We start from the raw sequence: 21945 nt of genomic DNA on the forward strand, positions 1-21945 counted from the left end.
TAGATAAACAGCAGGCTGACAGCTCAGGTAGGGAGAGCTTTGGGCCAGGTGGGGGGTTGGGGTGAAAGGATTGAGTGAAAAGGAACTCATGGACACTGGACAACAGCATGGTGATTACAGGGGTGGGAGAGGGTGGGAGGATGTAGAAGAGAGTATGAGGGGAGTAAAGGGTAGTGGGGAAAAACAAAATGAAATATTATAAAAATAATAATAAATTAATTAAAATTGTAAAAGTTGGAAAAGTTGATTCAAACAAAGTCCCCTATACCAACCAGTACTTCTGATACAGGGAGATCTGATCAGAGCACTGGGGAGTACAGACTGGTCATAAGAGGAGGTTGCCTGAGGCAATGGTGAACAGCCTAGGATGGGATTGGCTGGGAAGCTGAATGCCTCTAGAGTGCATGGAATTATGACAAGATTTGAAATAAAAGAAGCGCTCTCAAGGCTCTCAGAGGGGTGCTGGGGCCATCCCTGGCTCTTGGGCTTCCTTCCTCGAGGATGCCTGGGTGATCCTGCTGCAGCTATCTGCATTTCCCAACAGATTGTGTTTGGGATGGGAAGGAACTCCTGGCACAGCCTAGGATCAGGCTGGCCTGGCAGAGAGTGGCAGGTTTATTCTTTGAGTGTCCTAGAGAGAACAGGTTCTGAGGCAGTAGCCAGCTATTCTTCCAAAATTGTGTAGCTTTTGTATCTTATGGTGTTGTAGTTTGTAAACTAACCATGTGGAAATAAGATAAATAAAACTAAGAGGGGAATGGTAGAAGAACTCAGGTGTTTAAATTTAGCTGTAATTAATAGGTCTAAGTGACTAATGAATATGGAAAGCTGTTATTCCAAAATTGTGAAGCTTTTTGAATAAAAACTCCTATCCTTTATCGCCAAACATTTGCCTCTGCAATTTTGCCCGGAGGGTGGCGGCCAGCGGCAGGACCCCACTTGCTGTTCAAGTAACACTTTTATAAAAATAAAAAAAAATGTAAAAGAAGCAAAGATGGGATGTCAAAATGTGTTACATCGTGACAGAGGGTCCACCAGCTGACTGTGTTTCCTGGGAGATCCAAGAAGTCACTCCCTTCCCTAAAACCATAAGGAATGAATTAGTGAGGAGATGACCGCATGGCTGCGAATCTGAAGGGTGGCCCAGGACTCAGGGTAGGAGACGCTGTTATGGAACTGAGCTTCCTACCATCCAGAGTCAACACAGGATTCCAGAACAGTAGAGCCCCTGTGGCAGCCCTAACCTGGCAGAGACATGGTGAATATAATTTACCACATAGGTGGGGGGAGTACCAAGAGGGCCATAACTCACAGGGCCAGTAAGAATGGCTAATCATGATTGTGTCCCTAGAGTGAGAAAGATGAGCACTGTTATGCTCTGAATGTTTGTGTCCACCCAAAATTCTCATGTTCAAATCCTATCCCCCAATGTAATGCTATTAGGAATAGAGGCTTATAAGAACTTTATTATCATGACATGTGGCCCAACATTTGGACTTTTGCAGCTTGACCTTTGAAGCTGCTTACAAGGCAATTACTTTGTCCTTTTATGCTCCAAAACTGCCTGCAGAGCAAGCAGCCACACTGTGCTGATTGCACTGTTTGATGAATTGTACTCCTTGCATTGTTGATAAATATAATCCTCCTTGTACTATAACTGTGTGATTAAAAAAAACACCTTTTTGCTTTACAGGCCTGGGCTGAAACTAGGACTTGATAAATGCTTAATCATATTTTATTCTCATCTCACAACCTCACTTTTGACCACTGAGTCAGGAGACTGTTGAAAGCCCAGTTGCTCCCAACAATCAGAAAAAACATGATGTTAATTTTATGGCATTGTTTCCCCTAACAACCCATCTTTTTGATTATCAGCTCCTTTTTCTTTTTAATTTTATTTTAATTGTTGTTCAAGTACAATTTTCTGTCTTTTATTCCCATCCCAGCCAACCCACCCAGCCCTCCCCAGCTCCCTCCCATTTCCAACGCCCCTAGTTTTTGTCCATGTGTTCTTTATATTTGTTCCTATAAACCCTTCCCCCTTTCCCCTGAAATTCCCTCCTCTATCCCCTGTGGTCACTGTCAGCCTGTCCTCTATTTCAGTGTCTTTGGTTATATTTTGCTTGTTTCTTTGTTTTGTTGTTTAGGTTTCTGTTAAAGGTGATATCATGTGGTATTTGTCTTTCACTGCCTGGCTTGTTTCACTTAGCATAATGCTTTCCAGCTCCATCCAAGCTGTTGCAAAGGGTAGGAGCTCCTTCTTTCTTTCTGCTGCATAGAATTCCATTGTGTAAATGTACCATAGTTTTTTGATCCATTCATTTACTGATGGGCATCTAGGTTGCTTCCAGCACTAGGCTATTGTAAATTGTGCTGCTAGGAATATTGGAGTGCATAGGTTCTTTTTGGGTTGGTGTTTTAGTGTTCTTAGGATAGAGTCCCAGCAGTGGAATTGCTGGGTCAAAAGGAAAATCCATTTTTACTTTTCTGAGGAAGTTCCATACTGCTTTCCATAGTGGTTGTACCAGTCTGCAATCCCACCAACAGTGCACTAGGGACCCCTTTTCTCCACAACCTCTCCAACACTTGTTGTTTGTTGCTTTGTTTATGATGGCCATTCTGACTGGGGTGAAGTGGTATCTCATTGTGGTTTTAATTTGCATCTCTCTGATAGCTAATGATATTAACATTGTTTCATGTGTCTTTGGATTTTCTGTATGTCCTCCTTGAAGAAGTGTCTGTTCAAGTCCTTTGCCCATTTTTTAATTGGGTACCTTGTCTTCTTAGAGTGTAGTCATGTAAGTTCTTCATATATTTTGGAGATTAAACCCTTGTCTGAGGTATCATTGGCAAATATGTTTTCCCATACAGTTGGTTCTCTCTTTACTTTAAAACTGTTTTCTTTAGCCGTCCAGAAGCTTTTTACTTTGATGAGATCCCATTTGTTTATTCTTTCCTTTATGTCCTTTGCTCTAGGGGACATATCAGTAAAAATGTTGCTGCATGAAATATCTGAGATTTTCCTGCCTATGTTCTCCTCTAGGACTTTAATGGTATCACAGCTTATATTTAAGTCTTTTGTCCACCTTGAATTTATTTTTGTGTATGGTAGAAGTTAGTGCTCAAGTTTCCTTTTTTTGCACGTAGCTGTCCAGTTCTCCCAACATCATTTGTTGAAGAGGCTATTGTTATTCCATTTTATGTTGCTGCCCCCTTGATTGAATATTAATTGACCATAGAGACTTGGGTTTATTTCTGGGCTCTCTGTTCTGTTCCACTGTTCCATGTGCCTGTTTTTATGCCAGTACCAAGCTGTTTTGATTACAGTGGCCTTGTAATACAGTTTGGTATCAGGTATTGTGATCCCTCCTACTTTACTCTTTTTTTCTCAAAATTGCAGCAGCTATTTGGGATTGTTTATGGTCCCATATAAATTTTTGAAGTGTTTGTTCTATGTCTGTGAAATATTCCATTGGCACTTTAATAGGTGTTGCATTGAATGTGTAAATTGCTTTGGGTAGTATGGACATTTTGATGATGTTAATTCCTCCAATCCACGAAAATGGTATGTTGCCACTTGTTTGTGTCTTCCTTAATTTCTTTCTTCAGTGTTGTGTAGTTTTCTGAGTACCAGTCTTTTACCTCCTTGGGTAGGTTTATTCCTAGGTATTTTATTTTTCTTTTTGCTATATCAAGTGGGATTTTTTTCTTGATTTCTGCTTCTGTTTCATTGTTGGTATACAAAAATGCCTTTGATTTCTGGATATTGACTTTGTATCCCACTGTTTTGCCAAATTCATTTATTAGGTTGAGCAGTTTTTGGGTGGAGTCTATAGGATTTTCTATGTACACTCTCATGTCATCTGCAAACAATGACAGTTTTATTTCCTGCTTTCTGATATGGATGCCTTTTATTTCCTTTTCTTGTCTGATCACCGTGGCTAAAACTTCCAGTATTATATTGAATAGAAGTGGTGAAAGTGAACAACCTTTTCTTGTTCTTGACCTTAGTGGAAGAGATTTTAATTTTTGCCCATTGAGTATGATGTGGCTGTAGGTCTCTCATATATGGCCTTTACTATGTTGAGGAATGCTCTCTCTGTTCCCACTTTGCTGAGTGATTTTTATCATAAATGGGTGCTGTACCTTATCAAATGCTTTTTCCACATCTATTGATATGATCATGTCATTTTTGTGTTTGCTTTTGGTTATGTGATGTATTACATTTATTGATTTGTGAATATTGAAGCATCCTTGCATCCCTGGGATGATTCCCACTTGGTCATGGTGTATGATCTTTTTAATGTATTGTCGGATGCATGTTTGCCAATATTCTGTTGAGGATCTTAGTGTCTATGTTCATCAGCGATATTGGCCTGAAGTTTTTATTCTTCGTTGTGTCTTTATCTGGTTTGGGGATGAGGATGATGCTGGCTTCATAAAAAGAGTTTGGGAGTCTTCCATCATTTCAGATTTTTTGGAATAGCCTGTGAAGGATAGGGGTTAGCTCTTCCTTAAATGCTTTGTAGAATTCTCCTGTGAAACCATCCAGTCCAGGGCTTTTGTGTTTCAGGAGTTTTTGATTACCGTTTCAACTTCATCTTCTGTTATTGGTCTGTTCAGGCTTTCTTCTTCTTCTTCATTGAGTTTTGGAAGAGTATATTCTTCTAGAAATTTGTCCATTTCACCTATGTTTTCAAATTTCTTGGCATACAGTTCTTCATAGTAATTTCTTACAATCCTTTGTATTTCTGTGGTGTCAGTTGTAATCTCTCCTCTTTCATTTCTGATTGTGTTTATTTGGATCTTTCCTCTTTTTTTCTTGATGAGCCTGCTTAAAGGCTTGTCAATTTTATGTATCCTTTTAAAAAAACCACCTCCTGGATTCATTGATCCTTAGAATTGTGCTTTTAGTTTCTATGTCATTTAATTCTGCTGTGATCTTGGTTATTGCCTTCCTTCTACTTGCTCTGGGCTGTCTTTGTTGTTGTTCCTCAAGTTCTTGTAGGCGTAGAGTTAGGTTGTTTGTTTGAAATGTTTCTAACTTTTTTAGGTAGGCCTGTATTGCTATGAACTTCCCTCTCAGGACTTTCTTGGTTGTGTCCCATAAATTCTGCGTTATTGTGAGTTCATTTTCATTTGTTTCCAGAAACTTTTTGATATTTTCCCTAATTTCATTCTTGACCAATTCATTGTTTAATAGCATGCTATTCAATCTCCATGATTTTGAGTGTTTTGGGTTTTTTCCTTGGGGTTGGTTTCTAGTTTCAGTCCCTTGTGGTCAGAGACTATACTTGGTATGATTTCAATTTTCTTGAATTTGTTGAGGCTTGCTTTGTGTCCTATCATGTGGCCTATCTTCGAAAATCTTCCATGTGCATTTGAAAAGAATGTGTATTTATCTTCTTTGGGATGGAGAGCTCTGTATATATCAGTTAAGTCCATTTCATCTAGGGCATTGTTTAATGCCGCAATATCTTTTTTGATATTTTGTTTGGAAGATCTGTGCATTTTTTTATAAAGATTTTTTATTTATTCATTTTTTTTAGATAGGGAAGGGAGGGAGAAAGAGAGAGAGAGAGAGAAACATCAATGTGTGGTTGCTGGGGGTCATGGCCTGCAACCCAGGCATGCACCCTGACTGGGAATTGAACCTGCAACACTTTTGGTTCGCAGCCCATGCTCAATCCACTGAGCTACGCCAGCCGGGGCAGATCTATCCATTTTTGACAGTGGGGTGTTCAGATCCCCTACCATAATTGTGTTGCTGTCAATATCTTTCATGAAGTCCTCTAAGATTTTCCTTATGCATTTAGGTGCTCCTATGTTGGGTACATATGTATTTACATGTTTATGTCTTTTTGGTGGAGTCTTCCCTTGAGTTTTATGAAGTGACCTTCTGAGTCTCTCTTTATGGCCCTTTTTTGGAAGTCTATTTTGTCTGATGTGAGTATTGCTACCCCGGCTTCTTTTTCCTGTCTGTTTGCTTAGAAAATTTGTTTCCAGTCCTTCACTTTCAGTCTGTGTAGGTCATTTATCCTGAGGTGGGTTTCTTGTAGGTAGCATATGTGTGGATCATGCTTTCTTACCCATTCAGCTATTCTATGTCTTTTGATTGGAGCATTTAATCCATTTACATTTAAGGTTATTATTAATAGGTACTTATTCATTGCCATTTTCATACCTGTCTCTCTCTCTCTCTCTCTCTCCCTTCCCTTCCTTAAAGCAGGCCCTTTAGCATCTCTTGCAGAGATGGTTGCTAGAGGTGTATTCTTTTAGACTTCTTTTGTGTGGGAAGCTCCTTATTTGGCCTTCTATCTTGATTGAGAGACTTGCTGGGTAAAATAACCTTGGTTGCAGGCCTCTGTTTCTCATTACTTGGAATATTTCTTGCCATTCTCTTCTGGCTTGGAGTGTTTCCATTGAGAAATCTGCTGCTAACCTTATCGGGGCTCCCTGGTATGTTATTTCCTGTTTCTCCCTTGCTGCCTTTAATATTCTGTCTTTGTCTTGAAATTTTGCCACTTTAGTTATGATGTGTCTTGAGGTGGGCCTCTTTGAGTTCCTCTTGATTGGGACTCTCTGTGCTTCCTGGATTTGTGTGACTTTTTATCTCATCAAATTAGGGATGTTTTCCATCATTACTTTTTCAAATAGGTTTTCTATCCCTTGGTCTTCTCCTCCTCCTTCTGGCTTCCCTATTATAGGGATATTATTACATTTCATATTGCCTTGCATTTCTCTTAATCCCTCTTCATTCTTTCTCAGCCTCTTTTCCTTTTCTTGCTCTTTCTGGGTGTTTTTTTCTACTTTGTCCTCCAGCTAACTGATCCGATCTTCTGCTTCATCGATCCTGCTTTTCATTCCTTCTACTATGTTCTTCAGTTCAGATACTGTACTCTTCATTTCCTCTTGCCCCTTGTTGATAGCTTCTATTTCCTTTTTCATGTTGACATGGTTTTCAGTGAGTTCATTGTAGTTTCCCTGTAGTTTCTGGTAATTCACTGTGAGCTCATTGAGCTTCCTGATAACCATTGCTTTGAACTCAATATCTGATAGTTGAGTTGCCTCTATTTCATTTAGCATTCTTTCTCAGGCTTCTTCCTTTCCCTTCATTTGGGGATTGTTTCTTTGTCTTTCCATTGTTTGTGAGACTCTTCTTGTTAGCCTCAGCTTCTTAAATTGATCTGTTCTGGCTCCCTGTGTTTATGGTGTGAACTTCTATGGTAGAACACCTGTGAGATTCAGTGGTGCAGTCTGCTTCAGGTATCCTGGTGTTTACAGCTTCCACCTACTCTTTTTTTATGATGAGTTGGAGGAGTAAGGCAAAATAGTTCAAGACAGCAAGAGAGTATTCTATGATATATACAGTAGCAGCCAGTAGAGAAGAGACAGGGATCCTTTGGCTATGTATATTGTTTACTGTGCTCTTCCACTCAACTAGCCACTTTTTAGAATGGATGGAAAGAAGATAAAATGCTTGTTGGGGAGGAAAGGAATGTGAGTTGGATATAGAAAGCAGTGAGGTTGTGGGAGGTCAGATTCTGAGGTAAAGTGAGAGTAAAGGATAGTAAATAGGTGTAGTGTGTGAGAGAATAGAGTTAACCACTACAGTAATAGATTTCAGGAAACCGTGAAGTAGGCTAAGATCTGGGAGGGGTGTTATGTAGTATTTACAATTGTATGGAATAGCCATTATTTACAGTAATATTAGGGCAACAATCATATGACAGAATCTATGAGATCTAGATAACAAGAATAGGCAGTACAGGACCTTGAGTAGTGTGCTAATGGAACACAAGTGAAGTGAAGGACAGTAAATTAGCAATAGACTATGAATGAGATAACAGGGGAAATCTGTCAAATGATACAAGCAAAGAAGACTAAACAGAAAGAAGAGGGATACAAAAATACTATTAAAATAAAAGATGTAAGAATTACATCTTTTCATTAAAAATAATAATATAAATATGCAATAACTTGCAGGTTCTCTGTAATAGCAAAGTGAAATTTGTGTCACTGTCTCAGCTGTTGGGATGCCACCTCTTTGGGTCCAACTCTGTTCTTTTCACAGTTCTGGGTTGTTGGTTTTTTTGTCTTACTTGTGGGTATTTAAAAAGAAAAAAGAAAAGGGGAAAAAAGCAGAAGAAGGAAAGAAGAGATAAAATTGGAAATATAGGAAGAAGGAATAAAACTAGAAAGAAGGAAAGAGAAGCAAAAGGAACTGACAGATAAAAATAATAAGAATTTAAAAATTACTTTAAAAATCAAACAAACAAACAAACAAAAAACCAAACAAACAAACCTCTTGCTGGTTTCAAACTGCCCAAATCGGTTTTTCTGGCCTTGCTGGCTGCAGCAAGCTGAGGGGCTATTGGTAGGCTTTTCTCCCTTCCTATTCAGCACTCAATCAGCCTCAGGCGTACTCTCCCCAGGGCTAGCCTGACACCTCTCTCTCCGCAGGGTCTTGGGTGTGGGACCCTGGCCTTCTTAAGCACACGCTCTCCCCAGGTTCACAGGTGTGAGCTCTGGGACTCCTGTGGAGCGTGCACTTTCCCCAGGTTTATGGTTGTGGGCTCCAGGTCTTCCACAGAGCATACTTTCCCCGGGTTGTGGGCGTGGATGCATGGCCAGACCCCCTCTGGTCTCACAGGTTCGGGCATGCACTCTTCCCAGGGCTGTGCGTGGGTGCTCACAGCCCCTGTGCATTTGCCACTTAGTCCTTATCTCCCTCTCTGTGACTTCAAGCAACCAGGTCTCTCCCGGTGCTGCTCAAACCCTGTTTGGCCGGGGAAGGAACAGTTGACCCAGCTCTCTCCCAAGAGCCCTGTGGCAGACCCAGCAAGCCCCAGGCCTGGTGCAGTAGCCTCCCTGGTCCCCACACTGATCCCTATGCTCTTATTGTCCTGAAGCACTCTCCTTACTGTCTGGTTTTTCAATGTCCACTACAATTTTTGATCTACTTTCATATATGCTGTGGTACTGTTGGCTATTTGCTCTGTTCCTCCATAGATCAGCTAGGTTTTTCTCTTGTGTGTAGGGGAACGTGGAATCTGCTCCCTCCTACCACACCACCATCTTCCCTTTTTTTGATTATCAGCTTCTTGCAACTGATATCTTTAGGAACCTCTCCCTATCCCCCTCCCCCGCAATTTCAGGGTATATTCTTTGTCTACACTGAGAGCTATGTTCCTTGGTTTGCATAAAACTCTTTTTAATTTCTCAGAAGGACTCTGGACTTTGTTTACAGGAGGTTATTAGGCCATCAGGGAGCCCTCATGAGTGGAATTAGTGCTCTTATACAAGAGACCCCCAGTGGCTCGCTCTCTCTCCTTCTGCCCTGTGAGGACACAAAGAGAAGGCTGCTGTCTGTGATCTGAGAATCAGGCCTTTATCAGATCCTGAATCTGCCAATGCCTTGGTCTTGAACTCCCCAGCTTCCAGAACTATGAGAAACAAATGTTGTTATTTGTTTAAGTCACCCAGTCAATGGTATTTTTGTTATAGCAGCCTGAAAAGACTAAGACAAGCAGCCAACAAGAGTATTGTTTGACTTATATAATCAGAAGATCAAGGTAAGATACCAGAAGGCTGATGTTGCTACCATGTTAGAAAAGTCATGATCTTTCATCAGTTTCCCAAACTGAGATAGTTTCTAAGATCTAAATCTAACAATTGAAAGGAGGCCAAGTGTCCTTGAGGAAACATCCTGAAATGTCACAACAAATACAGTATAGTAGGTATTCTCCTCATTCTTTCTCCAAACAGGCTTTCAGTCATTTATCATAGCAACTTTCAACTGGGAAAAAGAAAACCCTCTGATCCTTCTAGGGGTATGGGATTTAGGGTCTGAGCCGATACCAGGGGAGCTAAACAGTATCCTGTTCTCCTGTTAAAGCGTGGGGCATTTGGTGATCCTATCCCAAGTCTCTCTCACCATAGTCCAGTAGTTACGTTTGCTGACATACCCCATGGTATTTTCATGACCCCAGGACATAATCCATGCCTGATTTCGAGGCATAATCAGTTTGGATTTTCCTAGCATTTGACAAAACCCACTCATTGGCTCCCTTACCTATTGAGTAAGAATCATTAAATTTAAATAAAGGAAAAAGAAAAAGAAAGACCAACTGGAAGTCCCTGAAACTAACCCCACCCCCAGCCTCAATAAGAGATCAAGCAATACTGCATCCTGGGTGGAAATACAGATTAGGCCTCCTGCAAGATTTAAAGAGTCAGACATGGTTCCCATTCTACCTTCCATGTTATTCACTGGTATATGCCCCTGAGAGAGGGCATATGCAATTTCAGTAACCACACTAAAAAAATGCAAACAGCAACAAGTGAAATTAATATATATGTTATTTACTTTGTCCAACATATATCTAAAATATTATTATTTCAACATGTAATCAATGTAAAAATACTGAGATACTTTACATTGTTTTTCAGACCAAGTCTTTGAAATCTGGTGTATATTTTATCCTATAAAACACCTTGATTTGATTAGCCACACTTCAGGTGCCAAATAACTAAATGTAGCTGGTGGATACCATATTTGATAGTGCAGGTGTGAAGAATCCTCCATTGTCAGGGAATTCTGCAAAACATCACATAGGGGCACTCTATTGATGCCATCATGCTAATTGGACATAGTGAGCAAGAAATGGCAGGTATTCTGGATACCCTGGTAAGACACATACATGTCAGAAGGTGGGACATAAGTCCTCCAAAGATTCAGAGCCTGCCATATTGGTGCAAGATTTTTAAAAAAGATTTTATTTATTTGTTTTTAGAGAGATGGGAAGGGAGGGAAAAAGAAAGGGAGAGAAACATTGATGTATGAGAGATACATCGCCTGGTTGCCTCTCACACATCCCCAACTAGGAACCTGGCCCGCAACCCAGGCAACTGCCCTAACTGGGAATCGAATTAGCGATCCTTTGGTTCATAGGCTGGCACCCAATCCACTAAGCCACGCCAACCAAGGCGAAAATTTAAGCCCATTAGATATTTCTGTAGAAAATAATTTAAACTTGCCCAAAGAGGGACCTTGTCTTTGCCCTCACCTGCTGGGTGGTCATTTCTAGGCCCTTGGACATCATGCCTGATGGGGATGTTCACATTTTGATTGGGGGTCCTGGGCCAGCCACATACAGTAGTAACAGTGTGATTTGGGGTGAGAGCGTTGGGTCATGCAGTATCAAGGAACCTCTCAAAGAACTGGAGATCAGTCACAAGGGCAGTCAATCATGTTATGGCATAGAACCCCAGTAAAGACTCTCAGCACCAAGGCTTGGTTGAGTTTCCCTGATTGGCCATACTCCATGTGTATCATCATTTATTAGAGCCAGGAAAGGAATGCTGTCCTGACTCCATGGGGAGAGGACAACGGGAAGGTCTGTGCTTGATACTTCCCTGTGCCTTTCTTTCCTTGGCTGGTCCCTATTCTTATCCTTTAGCTGTAATAAACTGTAACCATGAATATATAGCTTTCAGTTTTGGAAGTCCTTCTAGCAAATTATCAAACCTAGGGTTGGTAGTGGGGACCTCCCCAACTTGCAACTGGTTCCAGAGATGAAGTTGATCTTGTTTGGACTGTGTCCCCTAATTTCACAGTTGGTGACTTTCATATTATTATTAAATGTTTCTTTACACTAGTCCACATATTCACCTCTTTCTTTGCTATTTATAATATTTCTTAGACTTTCCAGCTGATATCACTTTCCTCCTGTCTGAAGTAAATTCTTTAGAGTATCCTTTAGTGAATTTTGCTGGTGACAGTTTTTCTATGTCTGAAAATGTCTTATTTTGTGCCATCTTTGAAGATATTTTAACTGGCCAATATGGAGGTGTAGGTAAATACACTGTGCCTCCTTGCACAACCAAAAGAAGGACAACAACAAATTTAAAAACAAAAACAATCAGAACTGACAGAAAAACCAAGGAGTTAAAGAAGAAACATTCATACAGACTGGTAGAAGGGGCAGAGACAGGTGGCTGGGTGGAGAGCACTCACAGCAAGGTGGTGGCTGGAGGACCAGGGCAGGCAAAGTGGCAGCTGGTGGAGCAGGAGTTCCCACATTTATGTGTGGATAAACAGAGAGGAACAACTGGGGAGGGAGACAGACCACACAACTCAGGGCTCTAGCATGGGGAAACAGAACCTCAAACCTCTGACTGAAAATTCCTGTGGGGGTTGAGGCAGGGGGAGAAACTCCCAGCCTCACAGGAGAGGTCGTGGGAGAGACCCACGTGGTCCTAGAACGTACACAAGCCCACCACCCAGGAACCAGAAAGGTTCAATTTGCTTGTGGCTAGTGGAGGAAGTGATTGAAAGCCAGCAGAGAGCTGAACAAGTGCCATTGTTCCCTCTGGGACCCCTCCCCCACATACAGCAAGCAGCAACAAGGGTTGCCTGGCTCTGACAAATACCTAAGGCCCCACCCCTTACTACATAACAGGCGTACCTAGACAAAAAAAAATTGCCCAAGTTAAAGAATAAATTAAAGTTCCACAAAAAATACAACTAAGTAACAAAGAGCCAACCTATCAGATGCACAGTTCAAAACACTGGTAGTCAGAATGCTCAAAGAATTGGTTGTGTATGGTTGAAAAATAGAAGAAAAAGTGAAGTTCTATGAAAAAGGAAATAAAGGAAAATGCACAGGGAACCAACAACCAACAGTGACGGGAAGGAAACTGGGACTCAAAGGTTTGGATCAGAAGGAAGAAATAAACATTGAACCAGAACAGAATGCAGAAATGAGAATTCAAAAAAATGGAGAGAGGCTTAGGAACCTCCAGGACAACTTTAAATGTTCCAACATCCAAAGCATAGGGGTGCCAGAAGGAGAAGAATAAGAGCAAGAAATTGAAAACTTATTTGAAAACATAATGAAGGCAAACTTCCCCAATCTGGCAAAGGAAATTGACTTCCAGGAAGTCCAGGAAGCTCAGAGACTCCCAAAGAAGTTGGACCCAAGGAAGCACACACCAAGACACATAATTACATTACCCAAGACCAAAGAGAAGGAAAGAATCCTTCTCTTTAAAAGCAGCAAGAGAAAAGGAGAGAGTTACCTGCAAAGGATTGCCTATAAGACCACCATGTGATTTCTCAAAAGAAACCTTGCAGGCAAGAAGGGGAAGGGAAAAAGTATTCCAAGTCATGAAAGGCTAGGACCTACATCCAAGATTACTCTATCCAGCAAAGCTATCATTTAGAATGGAAGGACAGATAAAGTGCTTCCCAGATAAGGTCAAGGTAAAGGAGTTCATCATCACCTTGCCCTTATTAAATGAAATGTTAAAGGGACTTACCTAAGAAAAATAAGAAAATCAAAAATAGGAACAGTAAAATGACAAAAAACTCACAACTATCAACAACCAAACCTAAAACAAAACCAAAAAGAAACTAAGCAAACAACTAGAACAGGAACAGAATCACAGAAATGGAGATCACATGGAGGGTTAGCAGTGGGGACAGGGAGGGGAGGGGATGGGGGAAAAGGTACAGTGAATAAGCAGCATAAATGGTAGGCACAAAATAGACAGGAGGAAGTTAAGAATAGTATAGAAAATGTAGAAGCCAAAGAATTTATAGGTTGGACCCGTGGACATGAACTAAGGAAGGGCAGGGAATGTGGGTGGGAGGGGCTGTGCAGGGTGGAGGGGAATACAAGGGAGAAATGGGACAACTGTAATAGCATAATCAATAAAATATATTTAAAAATAAAATGCAGCATATTAACATCAAAAAAACAAAAACAAACAAACAAAAAGATATTTTGATGAGTACAGGATTCCTGGTTGGTAGTTACTTTTTCCAGCACATTGAAGACTTAATTTCATAAGCTTCTGGCTTCCATTGAAATTGTTGAAAAAATCAGCTGCCTGCCTGAGTGCCATTCCTTGGAAGGTAATCAGTTTCCCCCACCCCAGCTATTTTTAATAATTTTCCTTTGCTTTTCTTTCCTGAAGTATTGTTATTAGTAATATAGGTACAGATTTAGTTTCCTTTATTTGTTTGGGGTTCATAGTGACTCCTGAATTAATGGGTTGGTTTCTGTCAGTTTCTGGCAGGAATAATTGTCAGCCATTAATTTTTCAAATATTTTCCTCTACTACATTCATTCTCTCTCTTCTCCCCTTCTGGGACTTTGATCAGACATATGGTAAACCTCCCCACTGTATTTTCCCTGTCTCCTAACCTCACTACATGCTTCATTTTGGATATTTTCTTCTCATCTGTCTTCCGGTTCACAAATTCTCTTTAGTTATCACTCTGCTTACAGGCTCATCTATTCAGTACTTTGATTCAGTTCTAGAATTTCTAATTGCCTCTTTCCCATATCGACTCTGTCAGTTTTTATAGTGTCCAGTTCTCTGTCAAAATTTTGATTTTATCTTTTATCTCCTTGAACATACAAGCACAGTTATTTTAAAATCTATGTCTAATAATTCTGCTATCTGGAGCTCTGTGTGACTCTTTCTATTGCTCATCATTTCTCGTGGCTCTTTTTCCTAACATCTTATCTCCTCATATGCCTGATGAGGGTGATTGTGTGCCAGACATTATACTTGAAACATTGTTCATGGAAATTTGAGAACTTGAGTGATCTTACTGCAAGAGGATTTTCATTTTCTCCTGTCAGCCACCAGAGGGCACCAGCAATCAAGATTTTCTTAATTTACAGGCAGGGATTTAAATTTCCTAGGCCACACAGCTGACTTGAGGCCAGGTTGCAATCCCTGCAAGGTCTGGTTTCCTTTGTGTAGTTTTTGAGAATCGAACCCAAAACAGGCTGTGGGATCTAATTTTTGTGTTCTAATCTGTGAAGCTGTCAAAAGCATTACTTATTTTAGTTTCTCAATCTCTTTTTCATGAATACTGAATTATCCTAGAGCAAGAGACTTCAAATGTGGTACTTAATTTGCTTGATTTTTTATCTTTTCTGTCTTTGCCTGGTAATTCTTCATTAGCTTGTTTTTAAATTAATTTATTTTTTATCTTCATTACCTTCTTATTGCCTCAATGTCTATTGATACTTTGTTCACATTTTTTAGTTTTCCTCAACAGGTGGGTAGTCCAAATTACCTGTTCCACTGTTCCTGGAAGTGGAAGTCTCTGCTACAGAAATTTTAAAATATTATTATTGTTATAATATCCTGACTATTTATTTTGAGTACCTTTGATGAGAAAAATGTGCAATAAACCCCCATTTATCTCACATGATTGGATACTATAGAAGACATAAATTATGTTAAGCCCAGATTGCTTTGGTTCGGCTTTGATTAAAGCTAAAATCCAAGGTCACAATTTTTAAAAGATAAATTTTATAAAACTATTGATGCAAATGGTTTTGTAAGTGTAAAACACTGGGTGAAGCAGTAGCCTTTGTTGTGAGTAGAAGGAAGAAAATAATAACAATTAGAGTAAAAATAAACAATATAGGTGAACACACAATGTAATATACAGATGATCTATTATACAACAGTACACCTGATACCTATATAACTTTATTAACAAATGTCACCCTAATAAATTCAATTTTAAAAAGTTTTAATGAAGAAAAAAATGGTATAGAGTCTAAAGAACAATACAAAGATCAATAAAACCAAGATCTGGTTCTTTGAAAAGAAACTTTTAACAAGACTCATCAAAGAAAGAGAGAGGACCCAAATAAATAAAATCAGAAACGAAAGGGGAGAAGTAACAAGTGACACCACAGAAATTCTAAGGATTATAAGAAAATACTATGAACAAATTATAGTGATATGCCAACAAATTGACCAACTTGGAGGAAATAGATACATTTCTGGAAACATACATTCTTCCAAGGCTGAATCAAGAAGAAAATCTGAACAGGCCAATAACTACTAACAGAATTGAATTTGTAATAAAAAAAACTCTCAACAAACAAAAGTCCTGGATGAGATGGATTCACAGGTAAATTTTACCTAATGTTCAATGAATTATATTTTACAAAGACCACCATTACCCTGAGGTTCTAAAACAAAACAAATACACTGCAAAAGAGAGAGAGAAGTATAAACCAATGTGATGAACATATATGCAAAAATCCTCAAAAATATTAAGTAGCAAACCATATTCAGTAGTAATACACTAAAAAGCTCATATACCATGAGCAAGTGGAATTCATTCCTGTGATACAAGATTGGTTCAAGATCCACAAGTCAATTAATGTGACACACCATATAAACAAAATGTTAACTAAAAATCATATGATTGTATCCATAGATGTGAAAAAGAATCTGACAAAATCCAGCTTCCATTTATGATAAAAACTCCCAGCAAATTAGGAATAGAGAAAACATACCTCAATACAATAAAGGCCATAGATAACACACCCACAGCTAACATCATACCCAATGGTGAAAAGCTAAAAGCATTTTCCTTAAGATCAAGAACAAGACAAGGATGTCCACTTTCACCACTTTTATTCAATACAGTATTAGAAGTTTTAGCCACAGCAATCAGAGAATAAGAAGAAATAAAAGGTGCTCAGATTGGAAAGGAAGACGTAAAACTTTATTCTTTGCAGATGAAATGATAATATATAGAGAAAGCTCTAAAGATTCCACCAAAAATGTATTAGAACTGATAAACGAATTCAGTAAAGTAGCAGGATACAAAATTAATGTTCAGAAATCAGTTGCATTTTTATACACCATTAGCAACTATCAGAAAGAGAAATTTAAAAAGCATTCCCATTTACAATTGCATCAAAAAAATACCTAGGAACAAATTTAACCAGAGAGCTTAAACACCTGTACTCAGAAAATCATAACACACTGAAGAAAGAAATTGAAAAAGATACAGATAAATAAAAACATATACTGTTTTTATGGATAGGAAGAATTAGCATCATTAAAATGTCTATAAATGCAAAGCAATCTACAGATTCAATGCAATCCCTATCAAAATACCAATGGAATTTTTTCACAGAAGTAGAACAAATAATCCTAAAATTTATATGGAATCACAAAACACCCCCAGTAGCCAAAGCAATATTGAGAAAGAAGAACAAATTTGGAGATCTCACAGTACCTGATATCACACTATACTATGAGGCTATAGTAATCAAAGCAGCAAGCATAGTACTGGCATAAAAGCAGACACATAGGTCAATGGAACAAAACAGAGAGCCATAAATAAATGTATACCCATATGTTCAATTAATCGATAACAAAGGAGGCAAAAATATACAATGGATTATATGAGGTAAAAGGGGTAAAGACAGCTTCTTCAATATACGCTGTTGAGAAAACTGGACAGACACATGCCAAAGAAGAAAGCTGTATCAATTTCTTACACCACATACAAAATTCAATATGTACTGAAGACTTAAATGTAAGGTCTGAAACTATAAAACTCCTAGAAGAAAACATAGTCAGTAATCTCTCTGACATCACTCTTAGTGATATTCTTCAGATATATTTCCTCAGGCAGGAAAACAAAAGAAAAAAATAAACAAAGGGGAATATATCAAACTAAAGAGTTTTTCCACAGTGAAGGAAACCATTAACAAAATGAAAAGATGATCTCCTGAACAAAGAAGGTATTTATTAATGATACATCTGATAAGGGGTTAATATCCCAAATATGTAAGGAACTCATACAGGTGAACACCACAAAACAAATGATCTGATTAAAAAATGGGCAGAGGACCTGCATAGACATTTCTCCAAAGAGGACACACAGATGGCCAACAGACATATAAAAATAGTCTCAGCATCACTAATCATCAGAGAAATGCAAATTAAAACCACAATGAGATATCACTTCACACCTGTCACAATAACTATCATTAATAAATCAACAAACAAATATTAGCAAGGATGTGGAGAAAAGGGAACCTTTGTACACTGTTGGTGGGAATGCAGGTTAGTGCAGCCACTATGGAAAAACAGTATAAAGGGTCCTCAAAAAATTAAAAATGGAACCACCATATGACCCAGCAGTCCCACTTTGGGATATTTATCTGAAGAAATTTAAAACACTAATTTGAAAAGATATATGCATGCCTAAGTTTATTGCAGCATAATTTGCAATAGCCAAGATATGGAAGCAACCATAGTGCCCATCGAAAGACAAGTGGATAAAAAGTTGTGGTACATATGTACAATGGAATATCACTCAGTCATAAAAAGCTTGACATCTTGCCATTTGTGACAACATGGATAGACCTGGGGGTATTAAACTAAGTAAAACAAATCAAAGAAAGACAAATATCATATGACTTCACTTATATGTGGAATCTAAACAATAAAATAAATAAACAAATACAAATCAAACAAACCCACAGATACAGAGAACATTTTGATGGCTGCCAGATGGGAGCAGGGTTGGAGAGATAGGTGAAAAGGGGTAAGGGATTAAGATGCAAATTGCTAGTTATAAAAACAATCCTGGGGATACACAACACAGCATAGGGAACCTAGACAATAATATTGTAATAGCTATATATGGCACCAGATGGGTACTAGACTTACCAGTGGATCACTTCGTAAGTTATACAAATGTGTAATTACCCTATCATACACCTGAAACTAATTTTGTATGTCAAGTGTAACTGAAAAAAATTTAAATTAAAAATAGTTATAAGGGAATAAATAAATAAATAAAAAGTTGTAAGTGTGTAGTATATTTGAAATTTAGGCATGCCTACAAAAGTTATAGTACATCTTTTTATTTTATTGTATTTTTAAAATTCTCACCCAAGGATATGTTTCACTAATTTTTAGAGAGAGAAGGGAGAGAGAGAAACAGTCAATTGCCTCTCATATGCACCCCAACTGGGGATGGAACCCGAAATCTAGGTATGTGCCTTGACTGGGAATTGAACCCACAGTGTTTTGGTGTATGGAAATGACGCTATAAACAACTGAGCAACCCAGCCAGGGCTATAATATATCTTTTTAAAAATCACCTTTTACTCTCTGCTTCTTTTCAGTTAACTATTTAGCTTGACTATGTTTACTTATAAAAAATAATTGATAGTAACTTAATAAAGTGCTCATTTCAGAAAAAAGAATTAGCCTTTGTTTAGACAGTTGAGAATTTTAAGACATCAATATGCAGGGACAAAAGTAGGTTTACAGTTACTCATATGGAAAATAATATAATACTAAATAATAATACAAGAATAAACTGTGTTTCACATACTCACAGCTGTAAACCTACTTTTACCTACCCTGTATGTATTTTGGCTCTTGTCATAAAACTGAGTTACCTGTTTTATAAAAAGGCATAAAGACTTGTTTGAATAGTCTCTTTGAGGTTATGAATGATAGATATAGAAATTACATGTTAGAATATTTGTAGTAGAATATAGTTCATTAGATTTGCAATCAGTTTGTTATAGATTAACTTTATTTTTACTTTTTAAAGATTTTAGTTATTTATTTTTAGAGAGGGAGAGGGAAAGAAACATCAATGTGTGGCTACCTCTAATGCATCCCCTATTGGGGACCTGCCTTGCAACTCACACATATACCCTGACTGGATATTGAACTGGCAACCCTTTGGTTTTCAGTCTGGTGGTCAATCCACTGAGTCACACCAGCCAGGGCCACAGATTAACTTTGTTAATTGGTGTTTTGATAACTGACTTGCTGATTTTACCTCATTGGTTTGTTGTTATTGATACAATTGGTATAAAAAGACTGTGAGGATTCCCTTAAAATCAGGAACATAATTAAAGAAACTCCTCATAAAAATGTATTTTGTTTTACATGTAAATTAAAGTGACTCTAACAAATTAACTTGGAAATGCAATGTAGAGTATTAGTTTGCCACAACTAGGTATTCAGGCTAATGGAGTATTCTTGTTTTATTTTAACTTTATTCATATGTGGATCACCAAATTTCAAAAGATTAAGTGATTAAACTCTTAAAGCTTCCCCAGGTATATACACACTTTAATGGATGATGATTCAGAAGGCACATGCACAGCTAGATATCACTCATTGCCTTATACTTGCCCAATAAATAGATCCCCCATGCTGGAACACTGGATAAATGGGTATTAGCTGGAGGTGGAGGGAAAGCTGGGAGGAAATGGCTTTGGAGTCAGACTGACAGTGAATGAAATCCTGTTTCAGTCCTTTACTAGTCTTGGGATCCTGGGTAAATCACTTGGAGCCTCAGGGTCATCACCTGAGATTTGAGGGTAAAGATGGTAGCTGTCTCATAGGGTCTTTCATAGGGGAGAAGATAAAGGATTAAGTGAGGCTGTGATTAAAAAGCACGTGATACGGGGAGAGCACATGACAAGTATTTCATAAACACTGGAGGTGTGCCATACTAAGATGTAGCTGGCTGCCTGGGGTGACAAAGGCAGTTCCGGAATTCTGCCAGGAGGGGCTCCAGGGAAGCAATCACATTGGAAGGTGGGTAGCACACTGCTATTACATTGATTCTACACCTAGTTGGAGAGAATGAGGAAACACTTGAGAAAGTCTAGAGAAACTAAAGTGCTCCTCCCATACCCTTAGTTCATTGCTCCCATCCCGGAATTTTCAGGGCATTTCTTACACTCTTCCCTCCCAACAAATAGAAAACAGAGACTACCAAAGGATTGGATTCCTGAAATGAATGAGAGACAGAAGGGCACTGCACTTTTTGGCTTAGAGCATCTAACCGCCTGTGCCTATAGCATTTCTCCCCTTACACTGGCCCAGCAGAGAAATCCCACTTAGCACCCCAGCCCTGCTCCTCCTTAACTTCATTGCAAGTCTCCATTTTGGTTGGAGGGGGGAAGTGGGCTGTGATCTGTGGTTTTATTGGTCACAGACAGCAGAGTGGTTGCTCCTGCGCAGCCTGGTTTCCAGGGACTTCTCTGACCCCTAGGGGCACGATTCAGAACCCTCTGCAACATCTCCTGGAGGACACAAACAAACAGACATCCATTCTCAGCACCATTTCAGGTTGAGGATATAGTGGGCCATGGAGAGCCTTGGCCAGTGTCTCTTGCTCCTGCTGAGATGCACTCCCCTTGCCCAAGGACAGGCTTGACCTTGGGTTCTGGAAGCCCATTCTCTAGCTTGTGACCTTGGGCAGGTTATTTTATTGTTATTATCATTTGTATCCTCACCCAAAGACATTTTTTCATTGCTTTTAGAGAGAGGGGAAAAGAGAGAGAGGAACACTCATGCGAGAGAGAAGCATCAATTAGTTGCCTCCTGCACATGCCTGAAGAGAGGATTATAGGCACCTGGGCCTGGACCTGGGCTAAGACCTGCAACCTGGGCATGTGCCCTGACCTGGAACCCAGTCCACGACCTTCTAGTTCTGGGGCGATGCTCCAACCAACAGAGCCACACTGACCAGAGCACTGGGCAGGTTATTTTTATGTGCCTAGTTTTCTCCATACCAAGACTGACTCCAAAGACTGTCCTTAATCTGGAGGGGTTAGTACAATACCTGTGCATAGTAAGCTTTCAATAAATATCAACTGTGAGTACCTTAAATGCCACAAATTTTTAGTTAAGACAAAGATCTCAAGGTCTGGGCCATTCTTACTAAATGCTATTCTTGCTAAATGTAAAAATGTAAAACGCAGCATAGTATTTTGCAGACCAGCTGTAAAAGGGATAAGACCAACAGGAGCCCAACCTGGTAAGCTAGCCAACTGCCAAGAAGAAATTAGCATGTATTTGAGCATATAGAGTATAGAGACAACAGCTAAGTTTCCCTTCAGGGAGACAGAGCTTCAGACATAAATCTTGTCTCCCTTACTTGCTACAAGGAAGCAAAACGGTTAAGATAGGTAGCTTGTTAGATATGAGCCAGGGCAGTCAAAAAAAGGGAACGAGAATAGATTATCCTAGTGCATTCCTGCATGTCTACAGAGCATAAGGCAAATCTAAACTGGACGTGCCTCACCACACCCAGACTTGTGGTCACCAAATTTCTGA

General features: G+C 39.1%; 1 pseudogene; it reads right to left on the minus strand.

Moving 5' to 3' along the window:
* LOC114515385 overlaps positions 1-21945 on the minus strand; it is a 53460-nt pseudogene that overhangs the window by 30052 nt on the left and 1463 nt on the right.

Source organism: Phyllostomus discolor, chromosome 8, assembly GCF_004126475.2.
Source record: "Phyllostomus discolor isolate MPI-MPIP mPhyDis1 chromosome 8, mPhyDis1.pri.v3, whole genome shotgun sequence".
Taxonomy (NCBI): domain Eukaryota; kingdom Metazoa; phylum Chordata; class Mammalia; order Chiroptera; family Phyllostomidae; genus Phyllostomus; species Phyllostomus discolor.